Genomic DNA, 19,823 nt, shown 5'->3' with positions numbered 1-19,823 from the left:
CGCCCATGTTCTCTAACCACCAAGCTATATGAGTCCTATCTAATCGCGACGAAGCTAACTAGTGATTTTTACAATCAGAATCTATCAAATTCCGCAGAGCGTGAATTAATAGGTGTTTCGAGAATTTCTGAGAAGAGTACCTACTACAGGTTGTCAAAACAAGCCATTATTATTATACTTCCGTTTACTATGATATATTTATGTGAAGCAGGATTTTCTTCCAGTCCAGGAACAGGCTCGACGCGACACCATGTAATATAAGAATTCAACTTTATAATATTATTGAGCCTGATATCAAGAATATTTGCAATTCAAGGGTCCAACAACATCGAAGTCATTAAGAACATCATTCACTTATCGTCGCTGTAGGATTGGTTATCGAATAGACCAATTGTCAAATGTTCAGGAGACAAAAAACAAATTTCATTATTCTATATTTAAATGCATGTAGGCATTTATATTGTTGTTTTTACAGCATATGCATGCTGTATTCATTACAAAGTAATTTAAAGAAAAGGATGGTTCTGGTCCATTTAGATACAAAAAATCATTCTGCATTAAAAGGTTGATTTCGACAAAGACGGATATTCGACAAACCAATACTATAGCGACGTTATATTTTATGTGTTATGTTTTAAAAATAATTTATAAATACATAATTATGGTTTATTTATTGATTTTGTATTATTTACAATCCTTCAACATAAATAAGGTGTTTCATTAAAATTTCAGGATTTGCGAAGTATTCCATCGTAGGAAAAGTTTGGGAAACCTTGAGATAACCCAATGTCTACCATGGACGTTGAAAATCATGCAATGCCACGTGTCTGTTGGTAGTCGAGCGTAGATATCTTCCAAAACGGCACGGGCTTCCCCAAAAATCGATTCGCGACATCATTTATTCGCCTTGTAGGTATAATATCATTTTATATTTTATATTTACGTGATCATTAAATAGCTATATATTTTATTCAAAACTAGGCAATATTAAGTAAGTACTTACCTACATAAATCACATCTACATAATATTTACTTATTATTACACTATGAAAGATCTTTGACAAAAATATTTTATAGCATTTATTTTATAAATCGCGAGAGGGCATAAATTACAGTGCGTAAAATATTTTATAAAAGTTAACATTCAAAAATGGGAAACGAATGTAGGTAATGTTGGCTTGTACGTTTATGTTTCCTGTCCTTAATTTCTATTTTACAACGTTTTTCTTAGGTTGAATTCTTATTTGTCCGGTGATTCTTTGTCCGGTACAAATCTTGCAATCGATTTTTAACTAACTTCCCGACTAGCTAGACATTTGAAACTTTTAGAATATATCAGAACACGATGCCAATGCATTTTTTAATAATTTTAGCCAAAAAGCCTTTAAGTAGAATTGAATTCATTTTCAGTTAATTCTGTTTTGAATGAAAAGTTATTTCGACACCATTATTGGTTGCTAGGGGTCTGGGGTCCTAGCAACTAAATTATTAATATATACGTGCGTTACTATGGAAATCAATATGACATGTCAAAATGACATTTCAGTATTATTTATATCAAGTACAAATTTTTTTGATCGTTTAAGCTAGTCAAGTCAAGTTTATATGATTCAACAGAAAATTTAAAAACGTTGTAAACAAAAAGTTCATTTTTTCTTGTAATTATTGTTTTTAAAATTGCTTAAAATTATTTATATTTACTTTTTCTTTCTCTTCTGAGTGTAATGTTTGTATTATATTTTTATTTAACACAGTAGATTAGAACCTGTTTTTTTCAATTTAAATTTCACGTTGTGACCGTCTGATTTGGTACGTCCACGTTTGTTTTAAATAAATAAATAAAATAAACGTATTTATAGCGATTTAAATAATTTATTTGTTACTTATATTTTTTTTTATTGTGATCCTTGACTTAATAGTTAAGTGATTAGTTTTTACCTACCTACTTTATTGTATTGATTTGTTATATAAGTTAGAATTAATAGTATTCGGTGTCAGTGTTTAAGTATTTGCCTTTTTGTGAGTGTACACAGTGCCTGAAGATGCCGAAAGGCAAAACTCGGGTCGCTAAAAACGACTCAAATGGAATAGTACAAAACTTAAATCCATTAGAGTTTAAATTAAAATTCCATCAAGTACCTACCCCTCGGTCGATAGTATTAATGTTAATAATATTAAAATTCAATGTATTTTTAGCGATTTTTTAACATATCGAATTATGGAGTTGTCAAGTATCAACACACATCAACCAAAAATTGCATCGCACAACCATATATTTTAAAAAGGTAATAACCCCGAAGTAAAATTGCGCCGGCTATTACTATTAGACTAAATCTAAGATGTGTGTTTTTCTCATTATCAGGTGGACCAGCCACGCGGGTCCTTAGGCTAGAGCCCTGTCAGCCCCCCCCCCCCGCGGGGGGCATGATCCAGGCGTTGATGATAGGTACCTAACTTAGTTATAGGTATATTGAATCAAAATATTGCACAAAACAGTCATTTCGGATAGTAAACTTTTTTTCGTCATAACGTGAAAAATCCTCAAAATTCCTTGGACTGACCGGGTGACAAATCGTCGCTGTAGTATTGGTTTCCCGAATAGACCAAATGTTCAGGAGACGAAAAACAAATTTCATAATCCTATATTTAAATACATGGAGATAGTTAAATTGTTATTTTTACAGCATATGAATGATGTATTCATTACCATTACGAAGTAATTTAAAGAAAGGGATGGTTCTAGTTCAATTAGATACAAAAAACATTCTGCATTAAAAGGTCGATTTCGACAATAACGGGTATTCGTGAAACCGATCCTATAGCGACGAAATGTTGAAGTTCTCAGTCGAATGGGGAAGGACCGAGAAGTTCTATGCAGTATCAAAACCAGGAAACTACAATACCTCGGCCACATTATGAGAGGACTAAATTACAGCATTCCCCAACTTGTCATTCAAGGAAAGATCAATGGGAAGCGTAGCAGAGGACGGCGCCGCATTTCGTGGCTTAAGAACCTCCGTGATTGGTACGAGTGCAGCTCCACTGAACTGTTCCGGGTAGCAGACGACAAAGATAAGATTGCCTTGATGGTGGCCGACCTCCGCTAGGGGATGGCACAATAAGAAGAAGAAAAATATAACTTTTAATGAAAAATTGTGGTGTAAATTTACCGCACCGGGTGACACCAACCCTAGTTGCGCCGCTGCACTGATGCGTTGATCGGCACACAGAATAGAAAAATTAGAGGGAACGTTGGTTGGTATTTATTTTTAAATTTAGGGATTCCGGGACTAGACTCGAATCGAACATTATTATTGTGAAACTAATCATCTATTCTAAATAATTTGAGATGAAGAGTCGAGTGTGATCCAGGGATTGCAAATGTGACATGCTACTAACTAGGTACTGTCACCAGATGTCGATAACACGCCGATGACGGTTTCTGCCACTGAAAATTTATGTTTTTTTTTTATCCAGTTGAGTTACCTAAACTAAAAAATGTTATCTTTCCGTTAACGTATTTCAGTGTGTAGCTGACGCATCGTTGCCAACTTAGCGTTTTTCTTGCCAGATCTAGCATTTTTGATAGACAAAAAACTCATCTAGCTTGTGGCGTTTTTACTATCATTTTTTGATGTCTCCAACAGCTTTAAATATTGTTGTTTAATTTAATAAAATGCATTTTTTTGTAGTACTTATTCCAGTTTTAATCAATAAATTGGGACCGGTTTCGTCCGCCTCAGAGGGACATTTTTTTTAAAAACAATATTTATCAAACAAAATCCAAATCGACAGAAATAATATAATAATAGATACATAAATAAATTATCCGTCCAATAATACCTTCCCAATAACAAATTAATTTAAAATTATTGAGGTTGGACATCAATATTTCATACTACATCAGGGGCACTATACAAATTATTTTAAAATATTAACAAAACGCAAAATATGAAACAAATCAACATTTACAATAATATTAATATCGACAAATATTTATGATTACTGATTAGTCAAAATTTGACTAATCAAACTCAAATGCTTTAATTAAATATGCTGAAAATACACTAGTGACTAGATATTTAGTTTATATAATTTCAGGCAATCAAATTTTTGACCATCAAATATTTAATGAATGTAGGTCGGTCCCTGAGAAATATAATATAACAACACAATGATACAATACGTGCATTCATGGCTTTATAGTGATATTGATTTAAAGGTATTTAAAAGTGGGACTACACCAGAAACTTGTGTTGTCAACCTCATAAAATTTAACGATGATTATCATATTTTATTGGACCATAAATTACATTAATCGTTTGTTGAACTAAGTTGACAAATGTTGGAGTTGACAACAACGTCCTCACTGAAATAAACAAGTGGCGACATCTCAAAATGAGGTCACTCATCATAAAAATAATCGCTCGAGTTCCCGAGTTTTAATTACTTTTATCGTTTAAGGAATCGTATTTCACTTACATGTTGATGTCGAGAATTGTCGACGCTTGTTTCAAGGAGCGTCGGTATTTTGTCAAAGAGCGAGCGACAGACTTAATGGTTCATTAATAATAAAATTATTGTTAATAAAATTCACATACCAGTTGATTTTAATACGAAGTGCTACGTAGGTAGGTACTGGAATTTAGTGATATCGACTATGTGGTTTTTACTCTTTATTCCCCCGTGTAGGTAGCCATTGCCCATCAATGGGAGCATAGCAATTATTTTGAATACTTATTTATTACGTATTTTGTTACATTGTTTACAGAATCAAAATAATAGTATTTTACTATAATCATAAATAATACGCGACGCAGTAATAAGTCGCACATGGAAAAGCATGCCTGATATTTTTATATTTGTTAAAAAACTAGAAATCTCGTTCTCGAAATTTTTTCCACGTACTTGTGCGAAAGTATTTTTTCTATATTGCATCACGTACATTCAAAGACTAGACGTGACATTTTTATCAGCTTGATATAAAAAGTCTCGAAAATAACATGAAACAAAAATAAGTGTGAACATACGTAATTTTGAAAACGTTTAAGAAAAATTTTAAGTATAATAACCAATAGAAAAAATTATATTGAAAAAAGTAAGACACCCCGCAGGATCGAACCTGCATCGCTCGGGTATCGCCCCCACCGCGCATAGGTAGTGGTCGGAAAAAAAATTCTATTGGTTAAATACATTTTTTCAGAAGCGTTTTCAAAATTATGTATCTTCAATACTTAGAATATTACATTCTTAAACCGTGAATTATTCGTTGAATAAAAAAAATGTTTATTAAAGATTAAGTACTAAGTACTTACTAAATGTTTTTATATTTCCTTATTTTCTTTCATTTTTGTGTATATTTTTTTTATATATTCAATAAACGGTATAGTTACCAATTTTACAGGTACAGGTACCTACAGGAGGTACAGGTGACTCATTGATTGATTTTTGACATCGGTATTTCGGTATCGATAAATAATTGAATACCGGTTTTGAAATAATATGTACCGGTATTGAAATCCCTAATTGCATCATTATTATAACACGCGAGCAATAAAAAAATATAACCATAATTCTCTGATAGGTAAGAATGATTACCTACTTGTAAGTGTTTACATGTACCTACCTACATCTACATCGAGGTTTGATTTAAAATAATATGCCGTAGATGAAGACAGTGATATTGATTATTATCGTATTGGTATGGTTTATCTTTTTATTAAGAATTTATAGTAAAGTAAAATATTAATTTTGGTGTCTTTTTTCTCGAAGTTTGATATCGACCAAATTGAAGAAGGTACCTACTTACCTGCATCTACTAATATATAAATAAGTACCTATAATATTTTCCACTGTAATAGGTACCTACATTAAAGAGTGCATGAGTCCCAGTCGCAAATATCGAGCGCCTTTTGATAGGTAGGTATAGGTGAACGTTCCGTGGCTTACAAGAAAAAATGACGTTGCCGCAACACGTTGCCTCTCTGTGTGGACAAATGAGCAACGTCAACAAGACGTAGCAACCCCTTCGATTTTATTACCAGGGCTCGAAATGGACCGGAACGCACCGGAGCGCCGTTCCGGTTCATAAAATCTCCAAAATTATTGCTCCGTCTCGTCGAAATATTAATTATTATGTCATATAATAAAAAATCTAACAGACTTATTTTTATAAAATACATATAAAATTAGATAGCAACGTTAATATTTTCATAAAATTATCGAACGCTCCGGTTCGTAAAATTTTCCATTTCGAGCGCTGCTTATTACCCTATTCCTATTCCGTTAAATTTTATGAGGTTGGCGACAAAAGTTTCTGGTGTAGTCCCACTTTAATGTTTGACGATTATCGGGGATTCCACCTTCTGATGTTACCTAATTATTAGGTAGGTATCGTAAAAATAAATTATTACTTTCATATCTCAAACAAAGGTTCTCTTTTAACTTTTATGACATTAGTAATTTTATTACAAATGTTCAAATGATTCAATATTAGTCATTCATTAATCAAATAATCATTTTCATTACTAAAGTCGTCAGTTGATTTAAGGTGTCGGGTTGAGTTAGCTACAATATTCAATGATAGATATCATTTCGAATCTCCGCGTTTATAAAATAATAGTCAGCGTCAATTTAATTGAAATTCTTACATTTTTATAGTGCAGTACCTACCACAGAACAGGAGAATGATTCCTTGTGCGGTACCTATTGAATGTATATAACAAGTTTCTGGGAAAACGTGTTGTGAATTTTTTTCTATATGTATGTACAAAACCCATTTATTTTTCGAATTTTGCACTTTTCTCGATAGGCGAAAAAAAAGATATTGAATTCGTTTTTGGTAGAATAAATAGGCACATGAAATTTAATTTTCGCAAAATCTAGCGTTTTTCCTGCAAAATAGCTTGTTTTCGTACTCCGTCTTGCATGTGTTTGTTAACGACAATTGCCAACACTGTTGACTCCTGAAGCAATGCGGTGCCACCACTTTTTGACATAATAACCCATCCTTGTCAATCAAATAATCGTGTGGTACGCAGTTACTTTCTGTGTTTTACTTCACACTCACAGTGATATCATTTATTGTCTCTCCCATGAGTATCCACGTCTCCGTCTTCAATGAGTAGGTACCTGGGAGGGGGGTAATAGTAACTATACAATTTTATCACCCACATCTAGTTTGTAAATTGACGTACCTACAGGCGATAGTGCAGGGTTTGGATTGATAATGCAGTTTTATGTTGCACTGATATTCCCATTATTTTAATTAATCCACCTAAGCATATTGCTTGAAACTTTCACAGTTAGTTATTAATGCATTTGTTTTAGGCTGTCACTTTGTGTTTTTCCTCTTTTCCTCTGCGTTTCGGATTCGTTGCAGAGGCCATTAGACTATAACTATGTCTACATTGATCACTTCATCTTCCACTTCACTTCAAGTTTTTAATTATGGTTTTAAGACCGGGCAGTTTTGCGCATGCTTTAAGACAGGTGGAAAGCGTGTTACGCATTGCGAAAACTGTCTACACGTCTTGTACGGCAAATAGTTTAAAATTTACCACGGAAAGCAGTGTTATCATATTTTTATAATGGTGATTTTGAAAAAAATAGAGTATTTTAAAGAAACTATAGTACACTGAACATTTTTCGTTTTGAATCCTTATTTGGCGAAGCTTTATAGTATAATAATATATAGTACTACTCATTCTACATTTTTCGCAGAATCATTCGGTTAACAGCGTTGACGTGTAGTAAAGTTCAAAAGAAGTCAATCGGTTATCCGACTTCGTATGCTAGCACTTTCCTCATGAGAAACGACCATTTTGAAACGTGTTTGAGGCAGACAATGCGCATGCTACGCATGCACTGCGATGTGTTCATCTAGCGCAGGGTTTCCCAAACTATGTTCCGTGGTACACCAGTGTTCCGCCGAACCTGGATAGGTGTTCCGCGCCCATTTGGAAAGGTTTTATACACTGCAACACATTTAAAGATCTTCTACAAAGTAGAAGTAAAATAAGTAAAACTAAAATAATTAAAGAATCTTCTTCATATTAAAAGGCGAGTGATGATCAATATCCACTGATGTTTATGACGTCAAGTATCTAGATAGGTCATGACTCCCACAAGGGGGGGGCTGACAGGCCTCTAACCTGAGGGCCTAGGCCGGCGTGAGAGATCGACCAGTCAAGTGAGATAAACACACATCACAAACATGCACTAATAGTAAAAAAATGTCGCCTTCGGCGCTGTTTCACTTGTATGATCATTTATATTATCACTAATATGTGGTTTTGCCATACTTACAATTTTTGATTATTGTCGATATTTGACATGTCCATAATTGTGCATATCAACAATATGCAACTGTAGATCGTCACATCGCCTTTAACCTTAGCGATAAGTAGGGGGCCCGCCAAAGATCCTAGCCTGGGGGCTCGCATCGGGATGTGGGGGCCATGATCTAGGTACAAACGGAGGTATCGGATCTAGGTACAGACTCACAACGTGCGCATGAAAAAGATAGGGTATATTGTCTTTAACTGACCGGCTGACAAATCTTGTCAGTTTAACGACAGTTGCCAAAATTAGCAGAACGGTTAGCTGCGCTAATAAATAACCTACAATATAAACTAAGTCGCACCCCTAGTTTTAAAGTATGACAAGTCAAAAAACAGCATTCTGAGATAATTGGATTCAAAGATTCAAACCCCCTCAACTAAATCTAAAAATGTATGTACCGAACTGATTTTCTTGCTCAATGTGTATTAGGGCTTGTATTTTTGTATACAATTATTATTATATTGAAAAATTATACAGAAAACATATTTTTGGTAGTTTTTTTGAAATGTCATAGTCTAAAATTGGACTATTTTGATAAATTTTGAAATAACCCATCATGCACACAATACAAACTTATATGAAACAACATAAAATCTCTTCAATATATTATGCATATCAAGTAAAATAATAAACGAAATGGTTATTTGAAATTTTTATTTCAAAATAAAATAACTGGAACAGGTAAACCATCACATACCTACCGAATTTTTAAAATATATAATTGTATAAGATTATTATTACCTTTTCAAGATTCTTGCATATTATGTAATGAAAATTATTATATAATTTAGAATTAATCAGAGTAATTTCCATCACTCTCTTCGTGAACCAAGTCATTTCTTGCCACTTGAGTACTATTAGCGACTTTCAAATTATTGTAAAAATCGTGGTACGTCATCGGTATCAATTCTTTTGCATATAGTTAAAAGATCTTGCATTTTCTGCATGGTTATTCCTGGTGGCTCATTATAAGCTTTCTGTAAAATTATCATATTCATGTGAACCGGACAACCCGTCATGCGATGCACTATATTAATTTTCTCGTAGGAAGGATCAATAAAATTGGAAATAATGAAAAAACTATACGGTGATTCTTTTTTCAAATGCATGAATTTGATTGCTTGCCATGTTACCTTCGTACCTACGGTAGTTATAACATAATTTTGTCCCAGCTCGTCGGACAGCAATTTCAGGTCAAATATATCATCAGTTGCCATTGCATTAACTCTATAAGGTTCATCATTCTTTTCAGCCATGGCTATAATGGGTATTCATTGAGCTGGTATGAAGACTGGAGCACTTTTAGCATTCTCTTTTTTTCTTTTTCAATGAGTGAGTGCATCGCAATCCACTGATTTTGGGTGTGACCCGTGGTCAAATATTTTTGCGTTATAGACTTTATATTTTCTGTTTCCAATAATAAATACAACGCAACTAAATATTTATTATTATTCTGTCCAGCACAATTATCGGACCAAAAATGCATTCTTATTTTTTAGAATTTCTTTTTCAATTAATGGTGTGTAAATACAACTACCAATTTCATTAGAATCTCTTTTAGGAGTCACTTTGTTCCAGATATAACAGAACCCTTTTTCTCACCAATATCAAAGATTGTGAAATATATTGCAAGTTTTCTGGTGTAATAGAAGTTTGAGACTTCACCACAGGGTTATGAGAGAACTGCAATTAATTGTTTTGCTTTTTGTGTATCATTTAAATTTGTATTAATATGCTGTGCTGACCATCGATCGTTTTTTGACTGAAAGCGCCTAATATTAAATTCTGTATTAAAGATCGTAGAATACTGAGATAACTTCACGAAACGTTGATCATTTTGTCGACACTTTCCTTTGTATAGCCTATAGTGTTGCTAAATTTAAAGAGCCATCAATAAATTGTCTGGTAGTTAGTCTGGTGTAGCGTCGTGGGTCATAGATTCAAATCCTGGGTCTGGCAAGTACACATATTGTTTTTCAATTTGTGTATGAGTCAGAGTATGAACCTAATAGATTGAGCAACTGGGTGACATAAATATCTCGTAAAAAACAAAAATCTTTTATTACAAACCACACGTGGAGGCCCATATGGTCTTATTAGATCGGACATGGTTGAAAGTTTGAGCTCTCAGGAAGTGGGAGTCTACCCTAGGAATGCATTCGATGTGATCTCTAACATATTGTTTTAATTCGGTATCAATTTTCTTACGATTTTCACGTATTCCTCTGAGATCCTTTTCTATGATTTCATCACTGTTTGTTTTATTTATTATTGTGTTTATCAACAAACTACTGTCAAATTGTCAATGTTTTCAGAATGGCTAGTCACCAGTGTGACCACAACACAAGTTTTATTTACTTTGTCCATTCCTGACCTATGATAATTCAAGATGTCATAGTCTTAAACTCGCTAAAAATTTGAATCCTAATTTAAGACTATAACAACTCAAAATAGCATAGTCTTTAAATATCACATAATACTATTTGTACAATTTATAGACTATTCTTTCTGTCCTGTATTTCCGTAGAATAAATTTAGACTTGTGATAGTCTTTGACCAGATAAATAATGATATTTTCAACCATTCTGCATTATTAACTCAAAATGTCACTTTTTCGACTTGTAATAGTTTAAAACTAGGGGTGCGAAGTGTTCCGTTAAAATTTACGGGTTTGCGAAGTGTTCCATTGCAGAAAAAAATTGGGAAGTAGCGAATGAAAAATTCCCGAATGTAGACAGGGTAATAAGAGATAACGATGGAAACAACACACGATTATATTCCAAGAACAAAACGAAACTTTTACTGGTTTTAGAACTCAAATATCAAAATCATGATAAATGTGTATTTAATACTATAATTTTAGAATAGGTTTCATTAATTAAAAAAATATATTGCAATAATAATATACATTAGGCCATTACGGTTGATCCATATCGATTGTTTTTTGCAAAATTGGCCAATAAAATCAAAAGAAACCGGATGCTAGCAATAAAATTGAAAATGCACCAAGCTGTTTCAAATCGCAGGAAATTCGTGCGAGGTGTCTACTTAAATAAATACTCATGACGGTTACGGGTGGTACGAAAACCTTCTAAATTGGTAACGGTACCATCGACAATAAGGAACTAACTGCTTCCGAGACTTCAATAGGGTGTGGCCGATCGGTTATCGGAGTTATCGTGTGCCATATTTCGTGAATTATGAATAGGGCAATCAGTGTGTATTGTGAATTATTGACGTTGCTTGAATACGAAACTCTGTGACGATTGGAATTTAAAGGAAATATTGAAGAATAGGGACTGTGAAGATATTACATGGAGAAATATTAAAGCCCGAACTATAAAACTGAATGATTTTTAGATGAGTCTTTGTTGAGACTTCGAATTTGTGTTTATTTTAATGTCGGTAATAATCGGTGAAACAATCTCACCCGAATTGTTTCTATTTTTCCGACCATGTACGATCCTAATAAGATCATATGGGCCTACACAGAGTGGGGGTTGGTATGAAGGCTATACGTCAGCTGGGGCACGGTCTTAAACGATCGTGATTACGCGACGCGCAGATTATGCAAACGACGAGTGCAGAACAAAACATAATTTGTCATAAAAAAGTCAACATGCGTCCATTTAATGTTATGTTTATTGTTCTATTACAAATAATAATAATATATTCATTGACATGTTTTCTTTTTCAAGTAAACGGGTAACGTTTTTTAGTCATCTTTACACGATTTAAGAATTAATTCCCCCGTCACCATCACGAAACAAATTGACGTGTTCACAGCTCGACTTTCGCTCTTCGATTGCCAGTCAGTCCGGAATTTCGTCGCACCTGTAGTTGAAAATTATTTGCCGTTTCACTGAAGTACCGTCTTAACAGATTTGTTTTTACGAGAAATGGTAATCAGCCACTTGCTCAACCTATCTATAGGTCCATACTCTGACTGATACACAAATTGAAAAACAGTATGAGTACTTGCCAGACCCAGGATTCTAACCTGGGTCCCATGATGCTATATAGGCCAACGCTTAAGCCGCGCGACCATCGTGGGTAAACATAGGCATATCATATTTAGCTATCTTTAAAGACTTATTCAGGTAAGTTGAATTAAAGAAACTATTTCTTTTTATTGTATTATTAAAGATAGCCGTCGATAACAGTCTTGTGTATAGAATATATGCGCAGGGCAGTATAATATATCTGAAGTGTTTTCAATTAATTATGTAGGTATGTTAAATTTTATTTATGTACATAAAGCGAACATGCCATAAGCTGTGCAAGTTTCGTCAATATTTGAGCTATAACTATAACTTAACAAAGGGAAACGTATAAACATTGTAGGTAATGTCCTCCCACCCCCAGTACAGTTACCCAAGACTGATGTCGTCATGCAGACATGTACTCAAATGTGCTTTAACTGAATTTACATGGATTTAATTGCCCATAGGAGACAGAACACAACAGAAACATAGACACATCAAAACCAATCAGTCCTGCACCATGCTCGGTGTTAATCAAGCGTATCACGAGGCTCTACTATTGTGTGTGAAGCATCAACAGTTTTTTTATGCATGTGAATGTTTTATGAACCAGACAGATAAATCAACAAGATTCATTACTCAGTGAAGGAGTAGCTATTAGTTTTCGTTCGTGAAAGAGGTATCGGAACACGCCAATTATCGCGTGATCGTTAAAAAAGTACCTATTATAATTAGGAAACTGTGGAAAATCTATTAATGAAATATCATAATTTAATACCCGGAGTATTTCATTCTTACACGCTTCAGTGAGTTGATTGATACAAGATGTGTGCGTGGTAGTATGTAACTTATGTAAGTATCTATTTAATATTAGATTGTAATTAATAGCATTGAATAACGCGTTGGAAATTGTTCACGAGAGAATGTTGGCATTGTGCGCATGAGGGAGAGTTTCGGGTCTGGACCCCAGTGACGTCCCGTGGGGGTAGGCAGATTGAGCGTCGCTTGGGGGCGGCAGTTACTCGAAGGGCGTCAAATCGAGGAGAATCATTTGGAATATATAAAAATAGCTACCTAAACTTAGTAATAAAGAAAATATCTTTTCATTAAAAAAAATCAGCTCACTGGTTTTATCAGGTTCATGATATCTAGTTTACTTCCGTTGCCCTTCGACGTCCTTGATGACCAGAAACGACACGTGCACATTTGCGAATAATTAGTCTGATATTTTGTTAGTAATGTATCCATACTCATACAACACATTTCTTAGATATTGGAGAAAGGATGATAAAAATACTGTATAAAAAAATGAGGCGGCATTTTGGTGCTGGCTAGGGGCGGCATTTTATCCAGGGACGTTACTGCTGGACCCCGACCCAAAAAATACAAATTATTTAATTGTAATTAGCTAACTCCTTCCCAACGATAAAGCGGATCATGCGTTACGTAGCGTGTCACGAAACTTGTACGTATGCAGTTCGCCGTATCACACTTCACCGTGAAATGTTGTATCGGAAATATGTGGCCGTATATTAAAGACCGTCCAACCTCTTTGGGTCATATAGTAGATACTGACATAACATTCATGTCTAAACAAAACACGGTTCTTGTCAGTTTACACTTTACAGGAAGCCAGCAGCAAACGGATTTTGAAAATTGTCGATATACTGGATTATTTGTTAGGTCAGGTTAGGTTTTCATTCTTGAATTCATGAATTTTGCCAAAATCAGCTATGAAAATTGAATTAATGTCAGGGCTCGAAATGGACCGGAATGCACCGGAGCGCCGTTCATCGCCGACAATCCCCAAAATTATCGCTCCGTCTCGTGTAAATATTAATTTGACCGTCTGAGCGAGATATGTCATATTATAAAAAAATCTAACACAATCGTTTTTTTAAATACATATATGTATAGAATTAGATAAGTAACAGTGTTAATATTTTCATAAAATTATCAAGCGCTCCGGTTCGTAACATTTTCCATTTCGAGCGCTGATTAATGTTCATGTTGAATCTAATAAAATTGGAGACCGTATAGTATACGGTCATCTCTTGAAAGTTTTACGTACAATTTACATGTAACAATTACGTAGAAGCTGCAAATTAAGGAAGACATAAAACTATGTTAACAAAAGAAAACAATCGGCGCCGGCTTATAATGTCATGAGCAGTGACGTCTCGTTGCATAGAGGTGACAAATTATAAAGGGACGTCGAATGAAGGAACGAATTCAATTAATATGACATCTTTTAAGAGGGGTAGCGGTTTCCAGGCGCAGATGATGCGGTCACTTTATTAGAATATATAGACATCTTAGTTTATGAACTTTTTTTCTTTCTAATCGAAGCATAACAAAATCATAACGTCGTTGTATATTCATTGTAGGTACCTAATACATATTGTAATGGCAGTTATCACACATGCAACATACGGGTACCTCCAAACCTGTCAGCGCCACAGACGTCCACTGTTTGGAAGTGAATTTCGAAGAAATGCTCTAATTCGCAGTAGATATATGATGGTGTCAATTTGATTTTTTTCCATATTAGTCCGTAGGTAAACGAACAGGCAGAAAAATAATTATTGTACTTAACTTTAAATGAAATGAAATGTTTTAAGTATGTTTAAGGGTGGCACTTTGTTTAAGGACATCACTGGTTGTGGGTCCCGGGTTCGAATCCCGGGTCCGGCTAATTCACATCTTGTTTTTCAATGTCTGTTTGGAGTTCGAGTATAAACCTAACAGTGAGTGGGTAAAACATCCATTTCTCGTAAAAACAAAATAGTGTGGACGCCAACATGATTCTGTTGGGATCGAACACAGTGTAGGTATCCGATATAATTAAGATTTCCACTATTAATTACCTAATATATTTCTGCTTAATAGGTATAGCCAATAGAAATAATACATTGCAACTGGCAGTGGTGAAGGGTGGAGGTAGGCTGTTAAGATCTGCCATATATAGTGCACATTAAACTTTATCAGTCATGCGTATTTGTTTTCAATGAAATAAGACTACAATTTATAGAGGGTGTTGGTTAGTTTTTAAAATTCAATTGAACCCTGCTAAAACCACGCCATAATAGATAGATAATAGTCAAAAAATAAAGGTCTTTCTATAAAATATCTAAAATTATGCAATTCAATCATACATAACTTTGGATATTTTATAGATGGCATTATCTATTATAGTTTGGTTTAGGCAAGACTTGCATGAACCAACAATATGACGTGTATAGCTACCCAATAATATGTATTCTTAATCCAATAAAAACAAATAAGTATCTATGAATGAAAAAAGCACAATTTTGTAGTATCGCCCAAAATATAACAAAACTATTATAGTTTGGTTTTGGCAGTGTTTTATTGATTTTAAAAACTAACGAACACCATTTCTGTAAATTGTAATCCTAGTTAAATAAAAAAAAATCGTATGACTAACAAAGTTTAATGTGCAATATTTATGGTGGGTCTTAAGAGCCTACCTCAACCCTTCGCTACTGGCAACTGATATCTAATGAATTTTAATACAATTTAAGGGTAATTGTTGATATAGTGGTGGGCAGAATAAAATTATTATCAGTGTTCATAAGGGCGGTGTTTAGCCTAGGGATGTCACTGTTGTTACGCCACGGTATATGAACGATTTACAGTTGTGTAGTCATGGTGGGTGGTGGGGGAAAAGAAAATAACATAGTTAAATATGTATATAAATAATCAATTTAGAACAGTTGACAGTCGCCATTGCGTGAATGGGTCTTTGATAAAAACTTTACCGTTTGGCTTAGTGCCAATTTGAATTTTGATATTTCATCGGAGTTGGCAGTATGATACAGTGACAAGCACGGGGGATCACGGCAGCCTATAATAGCCAGTAGGTATATACATAGGTCTCTAGCCAGGCGAAATCTGAATATGTATTTCATTTTTTGTCAAATATATATCACGTTAGGTAGTTAGACTGAGGTAGTTAACTAAAAAAAGGTAAGTACTCAGCCACATTTATAGAACTTGAATTTGAATTTTGTTCATCTTCAGTATTTTCATTCATTCATTCATTCTGACCATGTCCGATCCTAATAGGATAATATGGGCCTCCATAGAGTGGAGGTTTGCATTAACAGAATATATTTTCACGAGAAATGGATGTCAGCCACTTGCTCAACCTATTAGGTCCATACTCTGACTCATACACTAATTGAAAAACAATGTGTGTACTTGCCAGACCCAGGATTCGAACCTGAGACACACGACACTATAGGCCATAGGCCATAGGCCATAAGGCATAGGCCTCAGTATTTTACTGAAGAAAAAATATTATATTTCACCTTTATATAATAGATAATTCACGAAAAAAGACAACATTCACCAAAATAGATAGATATATCAAAGTAATGCCCAAAAGCGATTCGAGCATGGCCTAGAAAATTCTACCGTCTCGGTAGTTCAGAGTTTTGACGAAGGGACCGTTTTGAATCGAACACATCGCGAAAAAAATAAGTAATTATTAATGAATATTATTATACAAACCAGTGGCGAAGGGTAGCGGTAGACTGTTAAGATTCGACATAAATAGTGGACACTAAACTTTGTCAGTCATACTTATTTGTTTTCATTGAACAAATCGTCACCGTTCAGGCAAAAGTCACCAACGCTGAAAATGGCAGTTTTGAGTTGAGTATGTCACCTGAAGCGTAAAATTATGTTCTTTAAGATGCAAAACTCACCACGGTACATTAGTTAGTAAAATTTGGCTTAAATCCGAATTATTTGTTTTTCACTAAATGACTTTCGATAAAATCTTAACAAGCAAAAGTCATTATAGGTGAATAGACATTATTGACTATATAAAAAAAAAATCCTTCGTTATAAATATACAAGCAAAAGTCACTATACTCTGGATGGTGAGTTTTACTGATCCTTCTTTTGGCTAACATTGTTCAGATTATTAACAAACAAAAGTCACCAAACCATAATTGAGCTACCTTGCCTCCTTCAAAACCTTCCAGATGTTTTAATTAGCATCAAAAAGTAAAATTACCTTAAAGAGATTATTAAGAAGACATGTGAAAATAATTTAATGTAGACAAAACCTTAAAAACATTAAAATCTGATTTTTCCTGCATTTTCAAACTTTCAAATTGCGATATCTCAAAACTATGTTTTTAGGGTTGGTGACTTTTGCCTGAACGGTGACGAAATAATATAATTTGCAGATGGTGATGGTTAGTTTTTAAAATTCAATTAAGCCCTGCCTAAACCAAACCATAATAGTTTAGGTATGCAATACGCAATCCGACAAAATAGTGCACACTTTTTCAGTCAAACTTATATTTGTTTTCGTTGAATTAAGAATACATATTATTACAGATGGTGTTAGTTTCATGAAGCACTACATAATATATTATACTAAACCAGAATCGATAAAAAGATTCATCTATATATTAAATATCTAAAATGATGTATGGTTTAATGTTAAATGATATAATTTTAGATATTTTATAGATAGACTCTACTATGGCTTGGATTAAGCAGATTTAATTGAATTAAAAAAAACTATCAAACACTATCTATACATTGTAGTCTTAGTTCAATGAAACAAATACCTTTGACTGACAAAGTTTAGTATGCACTATTTATGTCGGATCTTAACAGCCTACCTCCACCCTTCGTCACTGATATAGGTAAATCATTCTACAGTGGCACCATGGGTACCTACGGAAAAAGCGACTTGCAGTTGTAGTGGTATTGTTTTTGTTAGCATTAAATTAGGCATTGCAGCAAACAATTCTAATACATATGCGAAACGCCTATGGTGCCACTGTAGAATGATTTACCTATACGAGCATACGACTTCTCGCAATAAAGTTAAAATATTATACCAGATTTGTTTGAAAATTGTAAATCAACATGCTGACCTTTGTACCTACGTTATACTATCTTACAAATAAAATAAATGTTACACACGATTTATAGGATATACTAGTTTGTGGTTTTATTCTCAATTGTAAAACGATGACGTTTACAATAATTATTGTATCTATTGTCTTAGCCAGGCGCGCACACAAGGGGGGGGGGGGGGTTAGGTCTAGACCACCCAGAATCGGAAAAATACAAATTATTTCGGTAATGGGGATGATTTTTTTGTCCACCAGTCTTCTCAATGGGTTGGTTCACTTCTATCGACACGCAATGCATGTGATCGCCTGAAGACCCGTGGCACTCATAAATTAGAGAAAATATCTGGGGCATTCAATGCTAGCTTAATATTTTGATACAGCATAATATCTGAAAGGCAAGACAGCGCGAATGACACAAATGGACACTGACGATCGTAATAATTAAGTCATGCGCATTCAATAGCTACTTGTGGGTGCGACTGCTCGCAATAACACGTAAGTGAACACCATTCAACTCAAATTGTGGAGTGTCTGGCTATTATGAATGTACCTGGAAAAGCACGGTATTCGTGGCGGGGTAAATGTGAAAGTCAGCGGCACCTGCTAACTGTGTGTGAACTTCGCCCCCTCCCCCGCCTTGAACATCAATACAAAAATATGATGGATAATTTTTCAAATTGGACCCCGCAAACCATTTTTCCATCTACGCATCTGAGTCTAAGTAGGTAGGTACCTAGCATAGACTATAGATACATCTAGACGCCACCCGTTGCATTGCTAAATGAAGCTGCGTGCCATGCGTTTGGTTTGTGGGCGAGCGAACGCATTCGTCTACATGTTCGAGGCCATAGACCATTTCGGTAGTGCTCGCCCAAAGTGCTCGCACTAGACGCTCAGAATTAAAATATAATTTTCTATTTTTTTTACGTTATATAGTATTTTTAAGCGGTCAAAATGCAACCATTAGGTAAAGATATCCATAATTTAAGTTATTTTAAAGAAACACTAGGTTACTGATATTGAAATATATAATAATATACAAATAAATTATCACGAACATGTATCAACTTACCTATGAAACGTAATACCATCTTCTTGCTTATCAGTTCGGCTACCATATTTTAATACAACACACAGAACCATCTTTCCTACTTAATTAACTAAAAATATTTACCACTGACTTTATGTTTAACACAAAAAATTGCAATTTAGCAACACGAGCTACGACGCTACCCGACTACCTAGAGTCTGTCTTCTATAAGCTGGCGTGCGGTTTCCCCCCGCTTCAACACTCAGCAGTGCATTCCCTCTCGTTCCCACCCATTGAAAACTTGCAACAGTTGAACGCGATGGCACAATGCTTTCCGTGTGACGTGTACGCCAACTCATACAATACAGACTTAAGCTACACTGTCCAATTTAAAATTTCTAGTAACATAATATAATTTTATTATTGACTGACTCCATAAGGAATGATTTAACACTATTAGGTATCGCCCTGATCCAAAGAGATTGAAGACTGAGGCCAATAATCTCTTTGCCCTGATCATTATTTTTTTTGCAATAACGAAGATCAAAAAGCCAGACAGCTTAA

Source organism: Rhyacophila brunnea, unplaced genomic scaffold (assembly GCF_057557595.1).
Source record: "Rhyacophila brunnea isolate RB1 unplaced genomic scaffold, BYU_Rbru_1.0 scaffold_12, whole genome shotgun sequence".
NCBI lineage: Eukaryota > Metazoa > Arthropoda > Insecta > Trichoptera > Rhyacophilidae > Rhyacophila > Rhyacophila brunnea.
This window is presented reverse-complemented; position numbering follows the sequence as displayed.